Source organism: Papio anubis, chromosome 10, assembly GCF_008728515.1.
Source record: "Papio anubis isolate 15944 chromosome 10, Panubis1.0, whole genome shotgun sequence".
NCBI lineage: Eukaryota > Metazoa > Chordata > Mammalia > Primates > Cercopithecidae > Papio > Papio anubis.
Window position 1 is genome coordinate 125,238,018 of NC_044985.1, and position 25,381 is coordinate 125,263,398.

General features: G+C 43.8%; 1 protein-coding gene across 2 annotated transcripts in view; it reads right to left on the reverse strand.

Moving 5' to 3' along the window:
• Positions 1–25,381, reverse strand: part of HDLBP (high density lipoprotein binding protein) — a 90,139-nt gene that overhangs the window by 63,826 nt on the left and 932 nt on the right. The window lies entirely within an intron of this gene.

A 25,381-nucleotide genomic window follows, 5' to 3' on the forward strand; every position in this document is an offset into this window, starting at 1 on the left:
TCCTCTATGTCAAGTTAGACAACTGAGATACCAGCCTCAGATCAGAACACGACCATGGAAGAGAAAAACTGACATACACCCGGGGAGCAGGAACTTCGATGTCTCATCTATAAAGAGAGAAAACTGGGCAGAACAAGAAAACACTATTCCCTACTATTAGAAAACAAGCATCACACCAGGAAGATAGAACAGGAAGCCAGGATGGCAGAAGGAAGATCAGTAAGGAGGGGAGGAAGTAGGATCAGAATGGCAGAATGGCTGGCACCAAAGGTGGGGAGTGCCCTCTAAAGGAAACCTCAAGCAGACATTAGGCATCAACATGGGGTAAGTATGGTGGTGGGAAACTCAGGAATTAGATAAAAAGGAAACTCCAGCTACTGCAAGTGTGTGATGAATGGATTTCAGAAGGGCAACAGCAGAGATAGTGAGACATAAAAAGCTAAAAAAAATATATATATATGGAAAGTAACACAACGTCAATAAGCAGACGGGCTGAAGAAACCATGCTGTGTCCACGCCGTGAAGCAACACATAGCATAAAAGGTAGGAGGAAAGCTTTCATACACTACTACGCACAGTCTTCGGGGTACACAGTTAATGAAAAGAGCAATGGAGGCCAGCAGGTGCAGGGTATGCTACCTTTCTGTAAGAAAGACTCAGAAATACAAATGTGTATTTGTATGTCTGTTTATATTTTCAGAAAGAAACAAGAGAAGAAAATGATGGGGGAAGGAAAGAAGGAACAGGGGACAGGGATGGAAGTCAAGCTCATCTGAACAGAACAAGAGTGACAGCTCGGTTTTAGAACCATAAAAATCTGAGAAGAGGCTGGGCGCAGTGGCTCACACATGTAATCCCAGCACCATGAGAGGCCGAGGTGGGCAGATCACCTGAGGTCAGGAGTTCAAGACCAGCCTGACCAACATGGAGAAACCCCGTCTCTACTACAAATACAAAATTAGCCGGGCGTGGCGGCGCACACCTGTAATCCCATCTACTCGGGAGGCTGAGGCAGGAGAACTGCTTGAATGCCGGAGGCAGAGGTTACGGTGAGCCGAGAACGCGCCATTGCACTCCAGCCTGGGCAACAAGAGCAAAACTCCGTCTCAAAAAAACAACAAAAAAAAATCAGAGACTCTCAACTCTACAAATAAAACATTCCACTTCTTTATCTCAATGCTGGCTATATGAGTTCAGTTAGTGAAAATTCACTGAGCTATATACATTAAAAAGTGCATGTTTATTAAACCTCCATAAAAAGTTTACTTAGAAAATGGAAACAAATGTATCTAACAATGTCACATCGGTGGCCTAAGCATCAGAGAATTATGCAACTTTAAAACACAATAATTTGACAATATAATCCAAATGGGATATATCCTAATAATGTTAGTATTTTAAGAATATATTGTATGAAAAATACGTGCCATGAAAATGGCACTTATTCATACGCTACATACTCCCAAAAGTGTGTTTTAACAGGAAACTGTGGACAGACACATGCTGAATGTTTGTGAGAGTTATCTGCAGGAGGGGGAAGCTCTGTATTATATGAGGCTCTTTACTTTTCAAAGATACCTCCATCTAGAAAGGAAATCAAAGATGCTTAAGCTTCATCGGCTACTACAAATCAGTGAAAAGCAGAGTCACAAAATTTAGAATAGGTAAGCAAGTTAACATCATTAAGAACCAAGATTTTAGCGTAAGAAAATGATACACATTGAACTGACTGATATATCTAAACACCATCTCATGGCAGAGACTGGGGTTCCTTAGAAACATGACTGACTCTAGGTCCAAGCAGAACACGGATGAGGTGCAACACCCTCCTGTGACAGCCAGGAAGGGAGCAGTCACAGACCAAGCGGTCACACCCAAACATGACACAAGCCAACTTGGGTAGAACAACAGGAGCACCAAAATACGGCTTCCACGGGTTGAAGCACGAACACATCCACATCCACAGGTTTCTAATACTGGGAGAAACGCTTCAAAAATGAACTTCAACTTTGGAAGCTAATAGTTTCAGTGCATCCTAAACACTATAAAGGAAAAAAATCATTCATTTCTCCTTTCTCCCCAGCAGGAACCACATTTCAGAACCTCCAAAACTGATATGGGAAATCTTCTTTACGTAAGAATAGAATTAGAAAAATCTTCACTTTGTAGTTGTCAGTTGTAGGCTGAACAATGGCCTCCAAAGACATTCAAGTCCTAATTTCTGGATTTGGATATGTTACAGACGAATTAAGAATCCTGAGACTGGAGATCACTTTGGATTATATGGGTGGGACCTAACCACAATCCCCAGTGTCCTTTAGATCATGTGCTCTAATGATGGAGGAAGGGGCCACAGCCAAAAAATGGCTGCCACGAGCTGGAAAAGGCCAGGAAGCAGATACTCTCCAGAGCTCCCTGATGGCACCAGCTACCCAGACTCTAGACCAGTGAGACTGATTTCAGCTACAGTGTTGCAATTTGGTACAGCAGCAATAGGAAACTAATACACCAACTAAATAACGGTACAAGCAACAATCAAATGGCCGTTAAACCCAGTAGAGAACTGGTTGATAAAGAACTCTGTAATTCAACCTACTGACACTGCACCCGACATCATGTGACCTGGTTGCTCAATGTGCAACACAAAGCACTGTCTAGGGAATATCCTTGAAACCCGCCCCGCCCCCGCCAAAACCACCACCAACCTGAAACCAATGAAGCACCCTGACCCAGCTACAGGAAATACGAGGATTAGAACACATTAGACAGTGCTACAACACAGTCAACCAAATCCCAAACTTGGGACATTCCACAGCACAAATGACCCTACTGCCTTCACAAATAAATGGCATTAAAAACAAAAACAAAAACAAAAAAAAAGGAAAAGAATCTGCAAGTTATAGATTTTCAAAGAGCTAAGAGGCTTAAACCAAATGCAATGTGGAGACCTTCTTTGGATTTCAATTCAAGCAAACAAACTGTAAAAGGGCTTTTTATGACATTTGGAGAAAACCGAACACAAAATAAATATTAGATAATATTAATGGAGTGTGGTTGATGCTGTTAGGTATGATAAAGGTATTGTGGTTATGTTTTTTAAAGCCCACATTTCCTAAAAAATACATGCTGAAGTATTTAGAAGTGACTAAAAATCTGAGATTTGCTTTAAAATACTCAAATGAAAAATACAAACGATTGGGAGTGGGCAGGGCTATGGTAAAATGCTGACAACTATGAAAGCTGGGTGATAGGCATACGATTCTCTTCTATTCTCTTTTATTTTGTGGTATGTTTCAAAGTTTTCCTAACAAGGTTTAAAAAAGGAAAAGAAACCTGGGCAATATAGTGAGACTACCTGTCCAAAAATAAAAATAGGAAACAAAAAATTAGCCAGGTGTGGTGGTGTACACCTGTGGCTGCAGTTACTAAGGAGGCTGAGGCAGGAAGATCACGTGAGTGTGGTGAGGTTAGGGCTGCAGTGAGCTGCCCCACTGCACTCAGCCTGGATGACAAAGTGAGACCCTGTCTCAAAAAGAAAAGAAAAAGAGCAAAGAGCACCACTACAAAGCACTGCTGAATCAATGTCTACAGAGCACTGCTGAAGCTACACTCAGAGGGTGAATCAAACTTGTAAGCTGTATTAATGAAGATGAATGAACTAAGCATTCAAGTCAAGATGCAAAGTGAAAACCAAAGTAGAAGGAATAAATAAAAGAACTGATGAAATATAAGACCAGGTGCAGTGTCTCAAACCTACAATCTCAGCACTTTGGGATCACTTAAGCCCAGAAGTTTGAGACCAGCTTGGACAACAAAGCAAGATCCCATCTCAAAAAAAAAAAATTAAAAAAAAAAAAGAAAAGCCATGCACGATGGCACGCACCTGTAGTCCCAGCTACTGAGAGGCGGAGGCAGGAGGATCCCTTGAGCCCAGGAGTTTAAGGTTGCAGTGAGTGAGTTATGGTCACACCACTGCACTCCCAGCCTGGGTGGCACATGCCTACAGTCCCAGCTACTTGGAAGGCTGGGGCAGGAAGATCGCCTGAGCCCAGGAGGTTGAGCCTACGGTGAGCCGTGCTTGCACCACTGAACTCCAGCCTAGGTGACAGAGTAAGACCCTACCTCAAAAAAAATTAAAACAAAACAAAACAGGCCAAGTGCAGTGACTCACACCTGTAATCCCAGCACTTTGGGAGGCTGAGGCAGGCAGATCGCTTGAGTCCAGGAGTTCAAGACCAGCCTGGACAACATAGCGAAACCTCATCTCTACCAAAAATACAAAACATTAGCCTGGCGTGGTGGCACGTGCCTGTAGTCCCCAGCCACTTGGGAGGCTGGGGCAGGAAGATCGCCTGAGCCCAGGAGGTTGAGCCTGCAGCGAGCTGTGACTGTACCACTGCACTCCAGCCTGGGTGACAGTGCGAGACCCCACCTCAAAAAAAAAAAAAAAAAAAACAGAAACAGAAACATAGCTACTTAATCAATCAAAACCAAAATCAGTTTCTTTGAAAAAAGCAACTGAAGAGCAATTAACTCTCTCTAGTCTGACAAAAGAAAACACACCCGAGATGACAATGATACGACCTTATCTTTGCCGGGTTTTGAAATAAGAAGTGTTATAAGTGGCGGTAACTGTATCTTCTGGTGGCTCCCAAGGAAATGAGAGCTTCTTTGTCTCACAGGTCCCCACGAATTATTTTTGTATCTCACTGGCATTAATTGGGTTCTGATCCCATTAGGGATCAACAACTATAATCAGGGGGCCAAGGGCATGTGTTATGCCTGTCAGCCACAGCCAGCCCAGGTCCACCCACGCAGCTGAGCCATTCTGTCTAAAACACAAGGCTATACATGGCAGGAAGAGTGGTTCCCCAAAGGAAAATCAGCATTGCTTTGTCTTCCCAAAACAACGAGTAGATGTTGCAGAGACTAATAATTACAGAGTATTTTACAAACGTGTAAATTTCTATTTTATTTTATTATTTATTTATTTGAGACAGAGTCTCGCTCTGTCGCCCAGGCTGGAGTACAGTGGTGCAAGACAGCTCAACGTAGCCTTGAACTCCTGGGCTCAAGAATCCTTTCCGCCTCAGACTCCCAAGGCGCTGCAGCTACAGGTGCGCACCACCACGCCCAACTAATTTTTTCTCCGTGAGACAGGTCTTGTTATATTGCGCAAGCTGGAAAATCTGTAAATTTTTAAACAAAACACTAGCCTAATAAATTGATCACTAAATTTAGAGAACAAGACTTCATGACTAAGAATGGTCTGTTCTAGGGATACATTTTTAAAATCAGAAAATATATACTTATGGCTAAAAGGAGGACAAGTAGGCTGGACACGGTGGCTTACACCTGTAATCCCAGCACTTTGGGAGATCAAGGCAGGTGGATCACCTGAAGTCAGGAGTTCAAGACCAGCCTGGCCAACATGGTGAAACCCCGTCTCTACTAAAAATACTAAAAATTAGCTAGGCATGGTGGTGGGCGCCTGTGATCCCAGCTACTCTGGAGGCTGAGGCAGGAGAATCGCTTGAACCCGGGAGGTGGAGGCTGCAGTGAGCCGAGATTGCACCACTGCACTCCAGCCTGGGTGACACAGCGAAACCGTCTCCAAAAAAAAAAAAGTACAAACATAAATATACATACACATGGCTGACTGACGACCATTTCAAAAATGCCCAAAAATCTGATGAAATTCAGCACACATTATTTACTTACTATGGAGTTTAACATCAGCAAATGGCTATATGAACAGTATTTCCTCAAAGTAACATGTATTTACTAAAAAGAATATTATAGTATTAAAATATGTAACAGAATGACCAAGATGTTACTACTGTCCAAGACTGTCCAACAGGCCATCTGAAGAGACAGAATTAAGCAAGGAGACAAATACCACTGTCTGCAGATGACCTGTTTAGAAAATCCCTCTACTATAACGAAGCCCTAGTAACAGTGAAGGCAAGCTTGGCAAGTTGGCAAAACAAAAATTTCACAACACACATACACATGAGAAGCCTGAATCATGGAGATGATGCCAAGACTTAGCCAGGAGATTCATCACAAAAGATGTCTGTTCTATTCCAAGTTCATCTACACCCCCAATCAAACTCCAAATAACATCTGTGATAGGCTGAAAAATGGCCACCCAAAGACAGGGAGTCCCAACCCTGGAAATTTGTAAGTTTTACTTTACTTGGAAAAGGGATCTTTTCAGATGAGATTAAGTGAAAGATACTAAGCTGAGGAGATGATCCTGGATTATCTGGGTGGGTTCTAAATGCCATCCATGACAGAAGAGAAAGCCTCGTGAAGAGGGAGGCAGGGGTGGGAACTATGCAGCTGCAAGCCAAGGACTGTGGGACAGGAGCTGGAAGACGGAAGAAGCAAACAACAATCTCTCTCCTACCCCCCAGGGGGAGTGTGGCCCTGCCAGATTTCAGATTTCCAGTCTCCGGAACTGTGAGAGAATGCATTCCTGTTGTAAGCCACCAAATGTGTGGTAATTTGTTACGGCGGCCCTGGGAAACTAACACAAAATTCCAGTAGGTTTTTTTTGTTGTTGTTGTTTTTTTTAACTGTAACAAGGATTCTCAAATTCACCTAAAAATAAAACCAGGATAGGAAATTTTGCAAAAAAAAAAAAAAAAGTGGAATTCAACTAAAATTAGCAAAGCATACTACAAAGCAACGGTAATCAGCACTTGGTGTTACTGGCTGAGGAAGAGGCACTTGATGCATGAAAAAGACTCGTGTACTTACGAGTTTATTACTTGATACAAGGGCCATTTCAAATCAGCAAGGAATGGGGCCAATTTGCTATCCATTTTGAAAACATATAAAGTTTGATCCCTACCTCACAACATACTCCAAAATAAATTTCAGATGAATTGGAGATCTGGATGTAAACAATCAAACCTTGAAGAGCTGGAAGATTAAGGAGGAAAACCTGTGATTTGGGGGTGCAAAAAGCCTCCAACAATATACACTGTAAAAACCACTGAGGAAGATACTGATTTATTTGACCCTATCAGAGCATAAGAATTTTATAGAACACTAATATAGAAGTCAAGATACAAACAGTTTTTCAATGTTTGGAAAATATCTGAATAGGTTAGGACACATGAACACACAAATCAGAAAATTAGTACAAAATTGCCCACAAATACACGAATAGATGTTTATCTTCATGCAGCCTTTGTGAGATCTGCAAAGATGAACAAAAGTGATCATTCAGTTTTTATAATGGTAAGGGGGAAAAAAGACTACTTAACCATTGATAAAGTATAAAATTAGAAGGCAATTTAGAAACACATAACAAAAAATAGAAATACACAATCTAATTCAGCAATCACACTTCAAAAATGCTACTCTCCAGAAGAGCCTGCAAAAGAATACAGAACCATAGGTGTAATAGGTGAGGCTCACGACAGCATGCTACAGGCAAAGAACTGGGAAGAACACGAGTGTGCATGAGCAAGAAGGCAGTAATACTAAGTGGGACGTGGACACCACTCAGTAAGGCGCTGTCACCAACAATAATCCAACGGCTTGTGTACCAGTCTCTGGAAAAAGTGCAGACTACTGTACATTAAACGAAAGTGATCAAGCTGCAAAAACAGAGCGTATAGGACTTGGACTTTTTTTTTCTTTTTAACCTGGGGATATGGGCTTCCACATAAGAGAATATCTACACAGCTAGGGTATCAGAGCCCAAGTGGAGTGAGGAAGATGTTCACGGTGGGTGGAGGTGCAGGACGACAGCAGCTGAGTGAGGGAACGGGCATCTGAGCAGGAAGGTCAACAAGAGGAGTCTCGTTCCACATAGGGTGAATAATCAAGGAAGTAAACATATTAGAGACACTGGGATCTAAGACTGTCACTGTTGGGAAACAGAGTTACCCACCTGGAAAGCAAGCAACTAGAATAAACCCTGTGGTATTAGATTGGAAATGGGGGTACTAGAATAAACTCATGCTTTTCAATACAAGGAAATATTAAAAAATGAGACAGTGTGCTAAAAATACACATGCATGTATCTATGTGTATGTTTTGTATATGTATGTATACACATACTCAGTCGACTGAGAGGGCCTGGGTATAGTAACACTCCAACAACCTAGCTGGTGCCTAGACCCTGTTTCTCTGAGAACCAACTGCCATAAAAGGGAAGCAGGCCTTCTTGAAGACAAAGGCAGAATCCAGGTCTGGGGCAGGGAAGGTACGTGAAGAACCCAGAATATCCTGCGGTACAAGAAAGAAAGAAAGAAAGAGAAAGAGAAAGAGAAAGAGAATAATGAGGACATATCATAAGGACGCAGACAGTAATCCCAGGACTTTGGGAGGCCAAGGCAGGTGGATCACCTGAGGTCAGGAGTTCAAAATCGGCCTGGCCAACATGGTGAAACCTTATCATTACTAAAAATACAAAAATTAGCTGGGCGTGGTGGCACACATCTGTAGTCCCAGCTACTTGGGAGGCTGAGGCGGGAGAATCACTTGAACCCAGGAGGTGGAGGTTGCAGTGAGCCGAGAGTTCACCACTGCACTCCAGCCTGGACAGAGTGAGATCCCGTCTCAAAAAAGGCCAGGAACGGTGGTGGCTCATGCCTGTAATCCTAGCACTTTGGGAGGCAGAAGCGGGCGGACTGCCTGAGCTCAGGAGTTCGAGACCAGCCTGGGCCATGTGGTGAAACCTTGTCTCTGCTAAAAATACAGAAAATTAGCTGGGCACGGTGGCGCACGCCTGTAATCCCAGCTACTCAGGAGGCTGAGGCACAAGAATCGCTTGAACCCAGGAGGTGGAGTTTGCAGTCAGCCGAGATGGCACCACTGCACTCCTGCCTGGGCGACAAAGCAAGACTTGGTCTCAAATAAATAAATAAATACATAAATACATAAAATACAATAAAAATAAAAAAATACAAAAAAGGAGACAGGAGCTTGAGGGACTCTCATGGGTCAAACCTGAGATGATGAGTATCAAATAAAATCATGGTAAAAGGATAATAATCAACCGAATTAACTAGGGAAACCATGAGCCAATACTGATATAAGTAAATTGAACTCTGATTAAAGTTGAGATAGTTGAGATAACTGAAAGTTTGATTTTATTTCAAAAGTATCTCCCCACGATATACTTAACAATTACAAAGATTTCACAGTGGAGAAGCCTGGAAGGCAGCACCTGAATCAAGCAAGTAAAGTGCACATCACCAGGAAGAGGACTAACTGAATTCTGCACCACCTGATAGGATGCAGAGAAGAACCCAGCCTCCTCCTTGTACTACTCCAGCCAGAGGCGCAAAACCTAGATCTAATCAAAAGGAAACACCAAACAAACCCACAATAAGGGACCCCACAAAATAACTGCTAATGATCATTAAAAGTGTCAAGCTCAGGCACAGGAACCATTCCGTTCTCCCAGTTTGAAGGAGACTACGGAGATCTGACAGTCAACTGTGATTCTGAACTAGATCCTTGCAATGGAATGCGAATGTGCTGCCTGATCAGAAGGTGGCAACACATTCATGTTAATTTCCTGACTTTGATGGCGGTATTGCGGTTAAGGAGGACGGTGTCTTGTCTGTAAGTAAACATACCAAAATATCCCAGGGTAAGGAGGTCTCATGGTCCCAACTTACCCTCAGGTGGTTCGGATAAAGAGCTGTACAGTATCTGTACCTCCTCTGTAAATTCAAGATCGTTTTTTAAAAAAATTAAAGGAGGGTATGTACTACTTCTGTGATTAGAAAAACTAAACACCCTAGGCTGGGCGCGGTGGCTCACGCCTGTAATCCCCGCACTTCAGGAGGCCGAGGTGGGTGATCCCGGATCACGAGGTCAGGAGATCGAGACCATCCTGGCTAACACGGTGAAACCCCGTCTCTACTAAAAACACAAAAAACTGGCCAGGTGCGGTGGCGGGCGCTTGTAGTCCCAGCTACTTGGGAGGCTGAGGCAGGAGAATGGCGTGAACCTGGAGGTGGAGCTTGCAGTGAGTGGAGATAGCACCACTGCACTCTAGCCTAGGTGGCAGAGCGAAACTCTGCCTCAAAAAAATAAAATAAAATAAAATAAAATAAAATAAAATAAAAACTAAACACCCTAAGGCCAGGAGCGGTGGCTCACACCTGTAATCCCAGTGCTTTGGGAGGCCGAGGCAGGCAGATCACAAGATCAGGAGTTCAAGACCAGCCTGACCAATATGGTGAAACCCTGTCTCTACTAAAAATACAAAAATTAGCAGGGCATGGTGGCATGCATCTGTAGTACCAGCTACTCGGGAGGTTGAGGCAGGAGAATCACTTGAACCCAGGAGGTGGAGATTGCAATGAGCTGAGATCATGCCACTGCACTCCAGCCTGGCTCCATCTCAAAAAAAACAAAAAACAAAAACTAAGCACCCTAATTTGGAAATAAACGTCAATATAGGAGAGGGATAACACTGACCGTTCCAGTTCAAAGTCAAAACCCAAATTTTGGGCCGGGCGTGGTGGCTCACGCCTGTAATCCCAGCACTTTGGGAGGCTGAGGCGGGTGGATCACGAGGTCAGGAGATCGAGACCATCCTGGCTAACATGGTGAAACCCTGTCTCTACTAAAAACACAAAAAAGTAGCCAGGCATGATGGCGGGTGCCTGTAGTCCCAGCTACTCGGGCGGCTGAGGCAGGAGAATGGCGTGAACCCAGGAGGCAGAGCTTGCAGTGAGCTGAGATCCCGCCACTGCAGTCCAGTCTGGGGGACAGAGCAAGACTCCGTCTCAAACAAACAAAAAACAAATTTTGACTATATCTGTTTAATCACGAGTTCAACTACAAGATGAATGCACACTTCACCCAAACTTTATATACCAAAGCATAAAGATATTATTATACTAAAGATATTGTCATGATACTAAAGTCTGTCACCCAATCATTTTCTCAAACTTCATAAAAGATTTTTTTTTTTCCTGGTTCACGTTCTTTCACAAGAAAGTAGATTTTTAAACCACCAGAAAGTGTCAAGAAAGCCACAGCACAACCCAGATATGCACAGCAGCACATCCCAAGCAACTTCAAGGTCCACGTGGGGAACTCCCCCACCCCTGCCCTAGAAAGCTGGCGTCCCCTGGTGCTCCATCTGGGCCAGCCACCAGCACTGCTGAGCCCCAATCGCACACTGCCCTACAAGACGAACAAGAGGCAGAACTTGGACACTAGGCAAATGAGAGTAACCCACAACATGTAACAGGAACCCTGCCCAACGAGAGTTAGGAATATTTAGGTAGGGTGAAAGGCAAGTGACTGCATCAATCAGCAAGGGCTTAAGGAAAATACACACACATGCACGCACACACACATTCCCACCACTACAAGACCCGGGGCAGGTAGAGAAGACAAGCATAAGTACATACTGGAATTAAAACACCCTAAGAAGAAGAATCCTAATGCATGCCAAATAAGTTCTAAATATCCTAAAACAGCCTTCAATACAACCATACGGCCAACTGAGAACAACAATCTAAATACTACACAAGGTAACTGGGGCAAGATTTGACGGAAGAGAAAAGACCCTCACATCACCACCTCAGTTCTTCACAGGCCAGGTCCTCCTCTGAGACTGCAGGGCTGAGCCTGGGGACACCCGGGAGCCCTGTACACAGGCAGCCAGCAGTCTGCTGAGCTCGTTGTGCAGACGACAAAGGGAACACAGAACTTGGGTCTCAGAGGCTGGTCAGGCAGCTCCAAGCATGAGCAATTAGATCAAAATAGAAGCCTTGTTTCAAAAGAAAGAAATTGTATTCTTCAAACTGAATTGATTTCGTGCACACATACTGGTTTAAGCCAATGCTACAAGACCACCTAATCATCTACTTATCAGCAAATGTTTAAAAAGTAACTATAATTAAATCAGTAATATCATTTGAAACACTCAAATGAGCTAGGTATTAATAAAATTAGAAAGCATATAACATAAGAAGAGTGAAATTAAGAGTAATATACACATTGCTACAGAATAAAACACATTCGGACGATGCAGTGTATTTCATTTTGTTCACACCAGCCAGCAAATACTGGGGTGAAGAGTACACACCTTGCATTCATCTAATACTATACACTCGGGAGTCAGCAAACTCCAACATAAAGAAGACAAAGCAAAGGAAAAGTGAATTTTAAGGTTCTATTCACACACACTTCAGAGTCTTCCATTGACAGGCTACAAGACACCAAATAACATGGTTCTCAGCTGTCGAATGGTTACAGCACAGGCAGAGAAGATCCCAAGTGGCCATCCTTTCCTTTTTTTTTTTTTTTAATTTTTAAAGAAAAAGAGTTACGCAGGGCAAAAAGTTTTCCATTCTAATTAATAAATCAGAAACCACACATCTTTTAATATTGAAAAGGAAGCCCTAAGAGGGAGAACTGTTTCTGAGCAAGTCACTTGCTTCAAAACCTCAATTTCAAAAATGGTAAGAGGCCGAGGGCCAGGCACAGTGGCTCACACCTGTAATCCCAACACTTCGGGAAGGACTGCTTGAGACCAGAAGTTCAAGATCAGCTTGGGCCATATAGCAGAGTGAGACCGCCCCCCACAACTCCCATCTCTACAAAACACAGAAAAATTTAATTAGCCAGGTACAGTGCCTGTAGTATGCCTCCCAGCTACTCAGGAGGCGTCCCCAGGAGTTCGAGACTGCAGTGAGCTATGATAGTGTCACTGTACTCCAGCTAGAGTGCCTGAGCAAGACCCTGTCTCAAGCAAACAAACTAGAGGCCAAGTTAGGTGGTTCACACCTGTAATCCCAGCACTTTGCACTTGCAGAGGCTGAAGCTGAAGGACTGCTTGAGTCCAGGAGTTCAAGACCAGCCTGGGCAACATAGCAAAACTCCATTTCCACAAAAAAAATAAAAATTAGCCAGGCACCCCTATAGTCCTAGCTACTTGGCAGAAGCAGGAGGATTACTTGAGCCCAGGAGTTGGAAGCTGCAGTGAGTTGTGATCACGGCACTGCACTCCAGCCTGGGTGACAGACTGAGACTCTGTTTCAAAACAACTTGGTAAAAGTACCAAATAAATGACCCCCTTTCAAAAACTATTTCTCCCAATTTTACCCTTGTACTGTTGTTTTCTCTTTGCTTCCTTACCTCTATTTGTTCCAGTGGGTCTGGTCCTTTTGGGACAAGAGCCTTTCTCTCTAGTTTTCCCATTTCCCCTAAGGCTGTCTGTTGTGGCAACCTCTTTAGAAGTGCAGCTCTCTCCAGAGTCTCCACATGTAAATCTCCTAATAGGCCAGGAGCGGTTGCTATGCAGGTAGCTGCTGTCTTGGCACCCACGAGAAGGCTGCTTTCTCTCCCCGAGGAATCATCCACACTCAGAGGTTCGAAGGATGACCAAGGAGCAGGTGAGCTCAGCCACTGTGTCCTTCTCTGCCCGGCCCGAGGTGAGAAAGTCTTTGCTCACAGTACCCTACCAATGCCCAATGACTTAATCTAGCTGCCTGGGCCTAGGGCTGGACAGGTCTAACACGCAGCACAACCACTGAATTCACACTGCCACAGTTCCCTAAAAGGGCATTTAGAACAGCTTCTGCAGCTGAAATAATAATACACACGGACTGCACCTGGTTGAAGTTATTTCCCCACTCCAGAAAGAAACAAGTAGCACTCGGTCCAGCCAGCCAAACGATCCGTGGTAAGAAAGTCAGCCTGCGCTGTGTTTAGAGGCTGACAGCAGGGCCAGGACGAGGTGCATCCTGCTGGTGCGAGGTGCCACTTCAGGAGCCCCAGATGGTGCCGGGTCCTCTATCAAGGACAGGGCAAGGCCAAGAACGTCACTGCTCCAACTCATTTATGCAATGCCCAGTCCACCCACACCATACAACAGGACGCTGGAAGATCGGACAAAGGAATCATGCAAAGAAAGGTGGCACATTACAGAAAACAAGCAAGAACAGAGAGGCAGCACTTAACCTGCTACACAAGACCGCTGTACACAAGAACACTTGGCTGCCTCAAGGACAGGAGGACCCTCAATACTGAGCTTGGTCACAGAAGGCACCTGCTCAGCATACCTGGGTGGCAAGTTTGTTGATCCAAGCACATGGAAATTTCTGGAGAAAGCTGCTCCACAAAGTCATTTGTCGAGACCACACATTCAACAGTCATCCAAGAATACAAAAGTGACACCTTGAGACCTGGCCTTCAGACTGGATTATTTCTACATTAGGCATATCCCTCAGAGCCTAAAAAGCTGATCGAGATTCTAGCAGCCCATTATAATTCACCAAAAAGTCAAGAAAAGACAAGTTCAGAATATTGCTTCTTTTTTTTTTGAGACAGGGTCTCACTGTGTCACCCAGAATGGAGTGCAGTGGTGTGACTACAGCTCACAGCAGCCTCAACCTCCTGGGTGCAAACGAGCCTCCCACCTCAGCCTCCTGAGTAGCTGGGACCACAGAGGCATGCCACTAGGCCCAGCTAATTTTTTTCTATATTTTGTAGAGATGTGGGTCTCACTTTGTTTACCCAGACTGGTCTCAAACTCCTAGGCTCAAGTGATCCTCCTGCCTCGGCTTCCCAGAATGCTGGGATTACAAAGTGCATGTGTATGTATCGCAGGCATAAGCCACCATGCCCAACCAGATCATTACCTGTTTAGCAATCAACACTATCCTATCTGTTCATCCCTCAAAATATGTATACGGCATCTGCCACGATCAAGTTAGTCTGCTAAGCCACAGGGATCCAAACCAAGTAAAAGCATCATCAATACATTAATAGCACATCACCGGCTTAACGTGTAACCCAGGCTTGGAAGCAGTAAAATGAAGAGGGGAGTTAGTCCAAGAGGCTTGTGCATCCATCACATGAATTCAGGGAGGTGGCTATCGGCCTTAGAGCTGGATCCTTGACAGAATGATGGAAACACTAACCCAGCAAGAGTCTAGACTAGAGGCCAATCCCCCGAAGGCAGCCGCAGACAGACTTGGTCCCAGTGCTAAAAAGCAGCGTGTTACTGCAGAGACAGGCCCCAAATGCATAAATGGCTTTAGGGCTGGGACTTCAATTTGTTCAGTTTTTCCAAAACATACTTAATGAATATGTACTTGGTGAAAAATAAATGCCGATTGAATCAATGAAAGATACTCAAGATTCCAAGAAACACAGGACAACTTTACAGCGTGTATTTCAGCACAGAATACCTACCTTGCTGCAAAGGCCTGGTTGGTCCCACTCCCGAACTAGAAAGAGCTGTGTGGGGAGGATATCCCCTTTGACCCTGCGCTTTAGAGAAGCCCCACACACACTCAAACGCTGGGTAAATCTGTCAAGATGAAATGTTTAAATGTGTGAACTTCTAAAAGTTAAGGGCCAAGATAACAAAAAGAAATAATTACAGATCTTAATTTCTCTGGGCCTGTCTCCTCTCCTGTAAAAAGGAGTTGATATTAATGCCTTTCGTATTACCATGAGGTTATATATGGAGAAAGCTTAACCCGAGTTGGCACACAGTAAACAGGTGTGGAGTTTTTTTACTACTATTATCATCTGTGAGGACACCAGCACTGTAAGGCAACATAGCCCTAACTAACTCCTGCAAGTGGCTTCACTCTACCAGGCTCTACTTTTTAATTTCTGAGACGGAGTCTTGCTCTGTCTCTCCCAGGCTGGAGTGCAGTGGTTCAATCTTGGCTCACTGCACCTCCTGGGTTAAAGTTATTTTGCTGTCTCAGCCTCCTGAGTAGCTGCGACTACAGGCATGTGCCACTACACCCGGCTAATTTTGCATTTTTAGTAGAGACGGGGTTTCACCATGTTGGCCAGGCCAGTCTCGAACTCCTGAACTCAGGTGATCCACCCGCCTTCGCCTCCCAAAGTGCTGGGATTACAGGTGTGAACCACCGGACCTGGTCAGGCTCTACTCTTTCCAACCAAAAACACGGGGCCTGTGATGGCTATACCCTAGAGCCCTTTCAAGGACCGACCCTTTACAGCAGGGCTCCTCAGCCTCAGTGCTGCTGACATTTTGAGTCGAATACTTCGGTTGCAGGGGCTGCCCTGTGCACTACAGGATGTAAGCATCTCTGGCCGCAACCACTAGACAATTGTAGGTCACGACAACCACAAAGGTCTCTGGACACTGCCAGATGTGCCCTGGGTAACAAAAATCACCCCGGTGATAACCACTGCTAGAAATAAATAGCGTGATGACTGGTATATAGGAAGCAAAGAATAAAAAGTTTTAATAGGTCAGGATTTTTAAATAACAAAAGGATTTTTTTTTTTTTTTTTGAGACAGAGTCTCGCTCTGTTGCCCAGGCTGGAGTGCAGTGGCCAGATCTCAGCTCACTGCAAGCTCCGCCTCCCGGGTTCACGCCATTCTCCTGCCTCAGCCTCCCAAGTAGCTGGGACTACAGGCGCTCGCCACCTCGCCCGGCTAGTTTTTTGTATTTTTAGTAGAGACGGGGTTTCACCGTGTTAGCCAGGATGGTCTCGATCTCCTGACCTCGTGATCCGCCCGTCTCGGCCTCCCAAAGTGCTGGGATTACAGGCTTGAGCCACCGCGCCCGGCCAACAAAAGGATTTTTAAAAGGGACCACAAAATCAGATGTTTTATGAGCGACTGTCAGCTCCAAGTGTTATCCTTCCAAACTTGAAAACTGAATTTCTGATAAACTGACTTATCCAGGTTCTGAGGCATCTGTTTTAAAAAAAACAAAATGAAAATGAAAAATGAAAAACCCACTCAGAGATTTAGCTTTCTTTCTTTTCTTTTCTTTTTTTTTTTTTTGAGACAGAGTCTTGCTCTTGTTGCCCAGGCTAGAGTGCAACGACGTGATCTCGGCTCACTGCAACCTCTGCCTCCCAGGTTCAAGCAATTCTCCTGCCTCAGCCTCCCATAGCTAGAATTACAGGCATGAGTCACCACACCCAGCTAATTTTGTATTTTTAGTAGGGACGGGGTTTCTCCATGTTGCTCAGGCTGGTCTCGAACTCCCGACCTCAGGTGATCTGCCTGCCTCAGCCTCCCAAAGTGCTGGGATTACAGGCGTGAGCCACCGTGCCCGGCCTCAGCTTTCTTATTTTTAAAAGGAAGGAGCTTAAGTCCTATAGGTCTAAAAGTACTCCAAGTCAGGCTGGGAGCAGTGGCTCATGCCTATAATCACAGCAATCTGGGAGGCTGAGGCTGGCAGATCATTTGAGGTCAGGAATTCGAGACCAGCCTGGCCAACACGGCAAAACTCCGTCTCTACTAAAAATACAAAAATTAGCCAGGCATGGTGGTGCATGCCTATAGTCCCAGCTACTCAGGAGGCTGAGGCAGGAGAATTGCTTGAACCTGGGAGGCGGAAGTTGCAATGAGCCGAGATTGTGCCACTGCACTCCAGCCTGGGTGACAGGGTGAGACTCCGTCTCAATAAACTTAAAAAAAAAAAAAAGTATCCCAAGTCCCCAAGTCATAAGGCTGATAAGAACAGGTCCAGGGAATAGCTCTGAACCTATTAAAAAAAAAAAGTCCAAAATTGAAGTGAGGTCTCCTGACTCCTGTCCAGTCAAAGACACTATCCTTTCATTTCTTTTTTTTTTTTTTTCCGGGGGGACGGGGGGCAGTGCCATCCTAACCTGGATAAACATCTCAACTCTTTGTTGAGGCAGGGAGAAAGAATCACTGTCGTGCCTTCTGTACCTAAGACGGCGAGTACTGCTGCAGGTCTCACAAGGTCCACCCCAGGAACTTCTGGGACTACAGAGGGAAAAGGCAAGCCCTAGAGTAGGTCTGGAAAATGCTTCTCTGAAGGAATTCATCAAGACTGCTCACCCCGCTTGCTGACTGCTGACTTTGGCATCAGTCGCTTCTTACCTCTTCTTGCCCCAGGAGAGATCTGCAGCCACAGCACAGGGGTCTCTGGGACACAGCTAAGCCTCCTGAGAGACTGAAATGGGACAGGTAGGGGCTACATGAATAATGGTTTAATGAACATAGGCAGTATTAATAGATTAACACTGCAGTGGGCCTGCTGTAGGGATAGTCTACCAAGGAATTTGATTTTTTAGCTTTAAAAGTATTGTAAAATATAACTCAACAAAACAATGTAAAAACTGGTAACCCCCCATGAGGCTTTCCCAAGAAATATATTCTAAAGTGTATCTTCAAAACTGTAATTTTAATTATACTTTAATTATAATTTTAATACATGATTTAAATAAAGACAGGATCTTATACCCATTCTTTCACCATTTGCTACACTTCTTTTCATTTGAAAAGACATCATGGTCATCTTTCCAAGTATCAAATACAAATGTACCTCATTTGTTAACAACTACATGTTGAGTGGAGTAAACATACCTTCCTTAATAAATCCCCTCCTGACAGGACCCTTGAACTAATTTTTTTTTTTCTGACTATAAACAATGCTGAAAAGAACATCCTCTGCTCACTCGGGCCTGTACCTCCATAGGATAAACTGAACTGGAAATGGAATTACATGATTACAGGGAATGCATTAATAGATATCGCCAAGGTAAAACTGCCCACCTCTCAAAGACTTTAGTTACACTCACAACACCTGATCACAGAACACCTGTCCTCTTCTCCTTTGAGGACAACTAAAATGATGACGTTTATTTTGTTTTCCAGCCTGACGTTGGTGAAATACGATTTTAATGGCAACTCTGATCATCAGTGAGACAAAAACCTTGTTGAGCTTACTGACCATTTGAATTTCTCTACTGTGAAGATCAAACTAATCACAACCAATCCATCCACCTTTCTACCAGTGTTTCAGCAATGCTCGTAAGACAAAGCAAAATCCACTTCTGGGCAGCACAGCAGTAGGAATGAACAGAAAGAATTACAAATTTAAGTGAAGCTCAAGTTGTATGCCAAAAATAACATTCCTAAAGGGCACTCAGGCAAAAGTGATGAGAAAATACTATTAAAAAGGACATCTTTTGCCTCAATTAGTCACACAGTAGACAACACAAGCTGATGACCTGAGACACCTCAGCCTGCCAAATTCCATTTCATTCACAAACATTAACCTACCCTGCTTTAAGAGAAGGGCTCCCCAAAAAAGTAATTGTGCTTGCAGAAAAGCGTCAAAGTGTATACTGTTTTGGGGGTACGCAGACCTGGGTAGATGGTAGACTGAGGCTAACTGACAAGGCCAGGATAGGGAAGCAGTGAAGTAGTTGAAGGCACAAACTAGAGCCAAACCACTACCTCTAGTCTTTGCCTCAGAGTCTGCCTCGACCTGTGATGACAACAATAGTTGCCTCCCACAGGGGATGGGAAAAGTGAGAAATGTCATGAATGGTGTGGCCCGTGGTCACTTCACCATGATCCACCACCAGTACTGGGTCACTCTGCTCCAGCTCTCCAAAGGCATCAAGATGCAACCGTGAGGAGCCCCGCCTCCTCCCCTGACCTGCCCATCTCCTACACCCTGCAGCCCTGCCCCACACTGGTCTAGTAACTGGCGTTCCACGTTCCTCCAACGTGCTCAACACAGTCCTGCCCCTGTGCTTTTCACCTCCTGTCCGCTCCTCTTAGAAAGTTCTTCCCCAGATCGCTGCCCACAGCTTGTTTGCTCACCGCAAGTTTGAATCGACTGTCGCTCAATCAGCAAGGTCTCCCCACTACGCCAAACTGCCGCTGTGTCCCCCACTCCCCTCCCCTCGATACTCCATTTTCCTCCTTCCTTCTTGTCCACATTGGACATACTGCATATCTGCTGGTGTGCTGACTGCCTGACACCCCCACCAAAACGTGACCTCCACGAAAGCACAGGAGAACACACCCGCTTCTTCCTTATTGCAGCCCACTTCCTAGAACAGTGTCTCTAGCATGGGCAGCTGTCAGATCAATACATTTACACTACCTCCTGAAGCACCACTAAAATGAGAGTAAAGGATTTTTTTTTTTAAGATACAAATCACAACAACGAAGAATAGGACTAGAGATAAGAACATTAAAATACTGGAGGCTAGAAACTGGAAATAGACCTACGAGGGCTGAATCCCGTATCGGCAATGGGGAAGGCCAACTAGCAATATGACTGGAAGCCAGGAGACCTGAATCAAAAACAGAGGTGGCTGATAGGTTTAAAAGGCAGATCCCTAAGATGCACCCCACAACTCTGCACAGCCACACAGACCCAACCTGCACAGTCCCTCTCCTATCACGGCAAAACGGTATCGTTTTTCTGTCTACAAAGAGAAGTAGAATCTTTGGACTAGGGACACCAGTTACAGAGGAGGGAAACAATTCTGCAAAGACGGAAGTAAGCTCTTCTATGCGTACCGCTGCGCTCCTAGGCCTCTCTCCTCAGGGCCACGTAGCCAGGCAAACGGCTACCAGATATTTTTCTGGGGAATCTGAAGAAACACAAAGAAGCTGTAAGGAAATGGCCCGGCCAGGTGCCTCTGCAGTGAAAGCCACAGTCAGCAAGCCATAGACACAGGCTCAGAGGCCCTCTGACTCACGAGCAGGCAGAAGAACACCACTGCATAGCCGAGAAAAGGCTCTGACAAAAGCCAAAAACCCCAAAACAAACCAAAGCAGCCTCAATAGTGGCTTAAGGAAAATGAAACTAGGAAACAAACAAAAAAAAAAACTTCATTAATATCTTCAAACAGTTAAGAGAAGATACCACATTCATGAAACAAAAAATAGGTTATAAAATAGGAATAAAGGAAACAAGAAAAAGCTCTTAGAAATGAGAAAAACCTCAGTAGAAGGGCTGGAAGATAAACTTGAGAATAACTTCCAGAAAGAAAATGAAAAACCAAAGGGCACAAAACATCAGTTAGACAGGAGGAATGTGGTTTTCTTTTTTGAGATATATTGTACAGCATGGTGAATATAGTAAATAATAATGTCGATTTCAAAAGAGTAAATTTCAAATGGCTTTCACAACAAAAAACTTAAAGTATTTGAAGTGATGAATCATGTTAACTTGATTTTATTATTTACAGTACTCATAAATCATAACATCGCTTTGTACCCCATAAATACGTACAAGTATAAATTGTCAATTTACGATTTATAAGATAAAAACAAAAACAAAAATCTTAGATGGGGGAAAAAAAAGAAAAAACTTAAGAAAATTATGAGTGCCAATCCAGAAGGTCCAAGAGTAGAAGTCTAGAAAGAGAGAGCAAATAGGAAGAAATTAAAGCAATAAATCAACAAAAATGCCCAGCATTGAAGAACAAGAGTTGCAAAGAAACAGGACCAAAGAGTAGGCAAGACGTTGGATGAAAACAGTCTCCACGGGACATCATTGTTCTGGGAGTTCTGAATTTCGCAGAAAGAAAAGACTCTCAGACCAGATGCAAAGCCTTCACTCCCAGCACTTTGGGAGTCTGAGGCAGGAGAATCACTCGAGGCCAGGAGTTCAAGACCAGCCTGGGCAACATGGAGAGCTCATGTCTACAAAAAGTTTTTTAAATTATCCGGGTGTGGTGGTGCATGCCTGTAGTCCCAGGTACTTGGGAGGCTGAGGCAGGAGCATCACTCAAGCCCCAGAGATCGCAGTCGCAGTGAGCTATGACAGTGCCACTGCACTCCAGCCTGGGCAATAGAGCAAGATGCTGTGTCTCAAAAAAACAAAAGAAAAGAAACAGAAAGAAAGAAGGAAAAAAAAGAAAGAAAAGCCTTCAGGTTTCATGGAGGAAAACGTAGTCACACACAAAGGCTCTAAAAATGTTATGTATCAATAGAAAGAAAAAAGAATCAGAACAGCTTAAGACTTCAATAACACTGGAAGCTTAAAGACAGCGGAGCAAAATGATGTCCAAACTCCTACTCAGGATAAGAGCAGAATGAAGCACTTTCGTACATACACATTCTCAAAACTTCATCTGCCACGCACCTCTCAGGCAACTAGTGAAGGCAAGTGAGACAGTAAAATAAAGAGAATAATATAGGTTCCAGAAAAGTAAGGCTCCAACACAAGAGGGAGTGATGAGTTTTACAAGAAGATTCCAGGCACAGACAAGCCTGCAGCAGATTGGAGGCGCTGGAAGAGATTTACTCAAGATAAAATGATAGGAATACTAATTTTCATCAAAAGAAATCAGACAATTTCTTGAAAGATTTAGACAATTGGTTCAGAATTTGGGGTTGAATTGTAGTGATAAAATACAGAAAACTGAGAGCAGCAAGCAAACAAAAACAAATAACACTTGTAATAACCCAGGAAAACACAGTTATCCAGAAAAGGGAAAACAATCCTATTATACCACTTCGTCCAGCTGTAAATGGCAATATGTAGTCATAATATAAACAATCAATACTGAACTAACCAAATCAAGCATATATCACTTTGGGCAGCCATGGATCTGTTTGCACTGAGAAGGCAGAGGGTGAAAGAAAGCTAGGAACTTCCTACCTATTCTTAGTGTCAAGCGAAGAGACATCACATGAAACAGGGGTGGGGGGACACAAATATAGATGTCAAGCAAATACACTCTTCAGAGTTGGAGGCAAAGATCAAGGAAATCTACTAAGGCTAATGTAGATACTCTGCAGGGGAGGAAACACGATTAGGGGAAGGACGTTGGCACTTCTTCCTTACAAGCCTTTCTAGGATTATCTGACTCTATAAATTATATGAAGACGTAACCTTGATTTGAAATAAGATTAATATGAATGCTAATAAAAAGTAGTAAGGGAGAGTATGTAGTCAATTCATTGTTACCAAATTAACAGCAAGTATCAACAAGATGATTAACACAACCACATGATGTCCAGACACGTGTCAGAACAAGTGTCTGGCTCACCTTCAACGGTATTCGAGGAACTTCAGTGTGCTTGGTAAAACAATAGCCTACTAGGGATTTCACTTCTAAAATGTCTCTGACTTTAGAAATACCAAAAAATAACATGTAACTGATTTTTAACATATACACATGAAAAAAGGTTCTTTTCATTATTTTCTTGGTTTCCAAATGTTGAACGCTGTGGTGCTTTTACAATTTAAAGGGAAAAGCATTCTGACACATTATACTGGTTGGGGTTCTCTGCTTTTCTACTTGGTGAAAAACCTTTACATGCATTTTGGACTTTGTGTCATCATAACTTGGCAACGGGGAAAGCTGTATGGTATGCTTCTTCCAGAACTTGGTTACTGCTTACCAGAAGAGGGAAAAGCTTCGTATCACCATTTGCCTATGGGATGGATGCACAATGAACGGGCCATACCAAATAAAACTACCACTTTGTACTCTAAAAAGCATGTTCTCTGCTTAGGCCCTTTCTGTAAGTTTCAGTTGGCATGCACTAATGGAGAATCCATAAGACCCATGAAGGATCGTAAGTGATCTCAGTGGACCCAGCGCAATCATCTCAAATTCTGTTCAGGTCAGAATATCTCAGATAAAACTCACTGAAGGGCATCAAGTCCTTCAGTACACAGTCTGAGCCAAGCCCTCTACCATTTGCAATGGCAAGAGTATACCAAATTCTCAACCTGTTGCCCACGTATGCCACCAACTATAAATGCCAGCCTCCTCCTTCCTAGCCTTCCTGTACACTCAACGCCACCTGGAAAAACTCTTACTCGTCTTTTACCAGTTCAAGGACCACATTCTACAGGAAGACTTTCCAACAGGTAATCATAGCCTGTTTCTTATGTCCACACCTTATATAGGTTTCTATCATTGAACTTATGACACTGTAACGTAATTACTCTTCTACAAATGAGTTTCTCACACTAGACCACAAGCTGCTTGAGGAAAAGAAAAATCTATACCCTTTTTTGTTGGTTTTTTGAGACGCAGTCTCACTCTGTCGTCCAGGCTAGAGTGCAGTGGTACAATCTCGGCTCACTGCAACCTCCGCCTCCTGGGTTCAAGAGGTTCTCGTGCCTCAGCCTCTTGAGTAGCTGGGATTACAGGCGCGCGCCACCATGCCCAGCTAATTTTTGTATTCTTAGTAGAGACGGGGTTTCACCATGTTCATCAGGCTGGTCTCGAACTCCTGACCTCAAGTGTCCACCCGCCTTGACCTCCCAAAGTGCTGGGATTACAAGCGTGAGCCACTGTGCCCAGCCGAAAAGTCTATATCCTCTTAACCTCTGTATCTGCAGAACCCTTAACCTTACACAGCAATTTCCAGCAAATATTTTTTTGAATTGAAATGAAGAAGTGAGGCCATGAGGCTGAAGTTAGACAACTGGAAGGCCAAAACAACAAAACCTAGAAAAATACTTAATTACTCAAGAAGAAATTCTCCCACCAGGCCACTGAGAAGTTAGCTTTGCCCACTGCAGAGGACACTGTGACAGGGATTGGATTAAGCCAAGTGGCGCTGAGGGACGGGACATAGGTCAACTACGTCTTAGAGGTACTCTCCTTACACTCAACGCACTTTTACCCCAATGACGTTAATTTGACTCATGATAAGATGAGCTAAGTCCCTTAAACAGTGCTTGGTATCAAGCAAAACTAATGGTAGTAACAGGAAAGTTTAATCCTCATGATGAATTATTTAACGGGGTTTCAAATGCTGTCCCTGAGACTTGAGGCAGTATAGGCTCCAGCTCCATTTTCTCCAAGTCTAAAACTCTTGATAGGTTGATGTTTCAGACCCAGAGATTCGGCAATTCAAACGACGGAAATAATTCTTACCCAAATACTTTTTCAACTATTTTTAAATACTGTTGCCAAGTATCCTAATATCATGTGTACTTAATGAATTTAGCCTAGGGATACTTTTAGCTGTCCAAAAATCAAAATGTAAACCTAAGCACTACGTTTCATCCAGTGTTTCAGCATCCCAGATTTGCTTCCCTAAATGAACATTAAGCTTATTATGCAATGTGCCGCTACTAGGAGCCTTAGACAAAATCCTAATTGTGACTTAACCTATCTTAATAGGGTTTTAAGGAAGTTACCTGCTAAGAAAGTGACTGATTATCCTTAAGCAGACACCAAATAAATGTGAAGTCATTGCTTGAGGGCTTAGGGTATAGGGTAGCTATGAATCTGAGAACATAAAACGCAAAACTGAGGGGCAAATCGTCATGTTCCTGAAGATTACGACTCATCCACCTTCCTTCAGACGTTTCATTTGACCACAAGCACTGTTTAATAAGCAAAGTCCAAGTCGACTTCTTTCGATTTTACATGGCGTCCAAACACCATGTCAAGTCTGACCCTCTCATTTTCTAAGTCGAATGGAGAGGATATGTAGCAGCTAGCCCTGAGCACCTAATCCCTTTTCAAAGGAGCTACGCACAAAAATACCCTAGCAACATGCCACGGTGTCAGAAAGGCTCAGGTTCCCAACACCATGCGGGGCAGCCATTAGGAACTCAGGAAGTGCTTCCTCTAACCGGGGGAAACCTAGGAAGGCTTCCTGAACGAGGGGTATTTGCGCCGAGCCTTG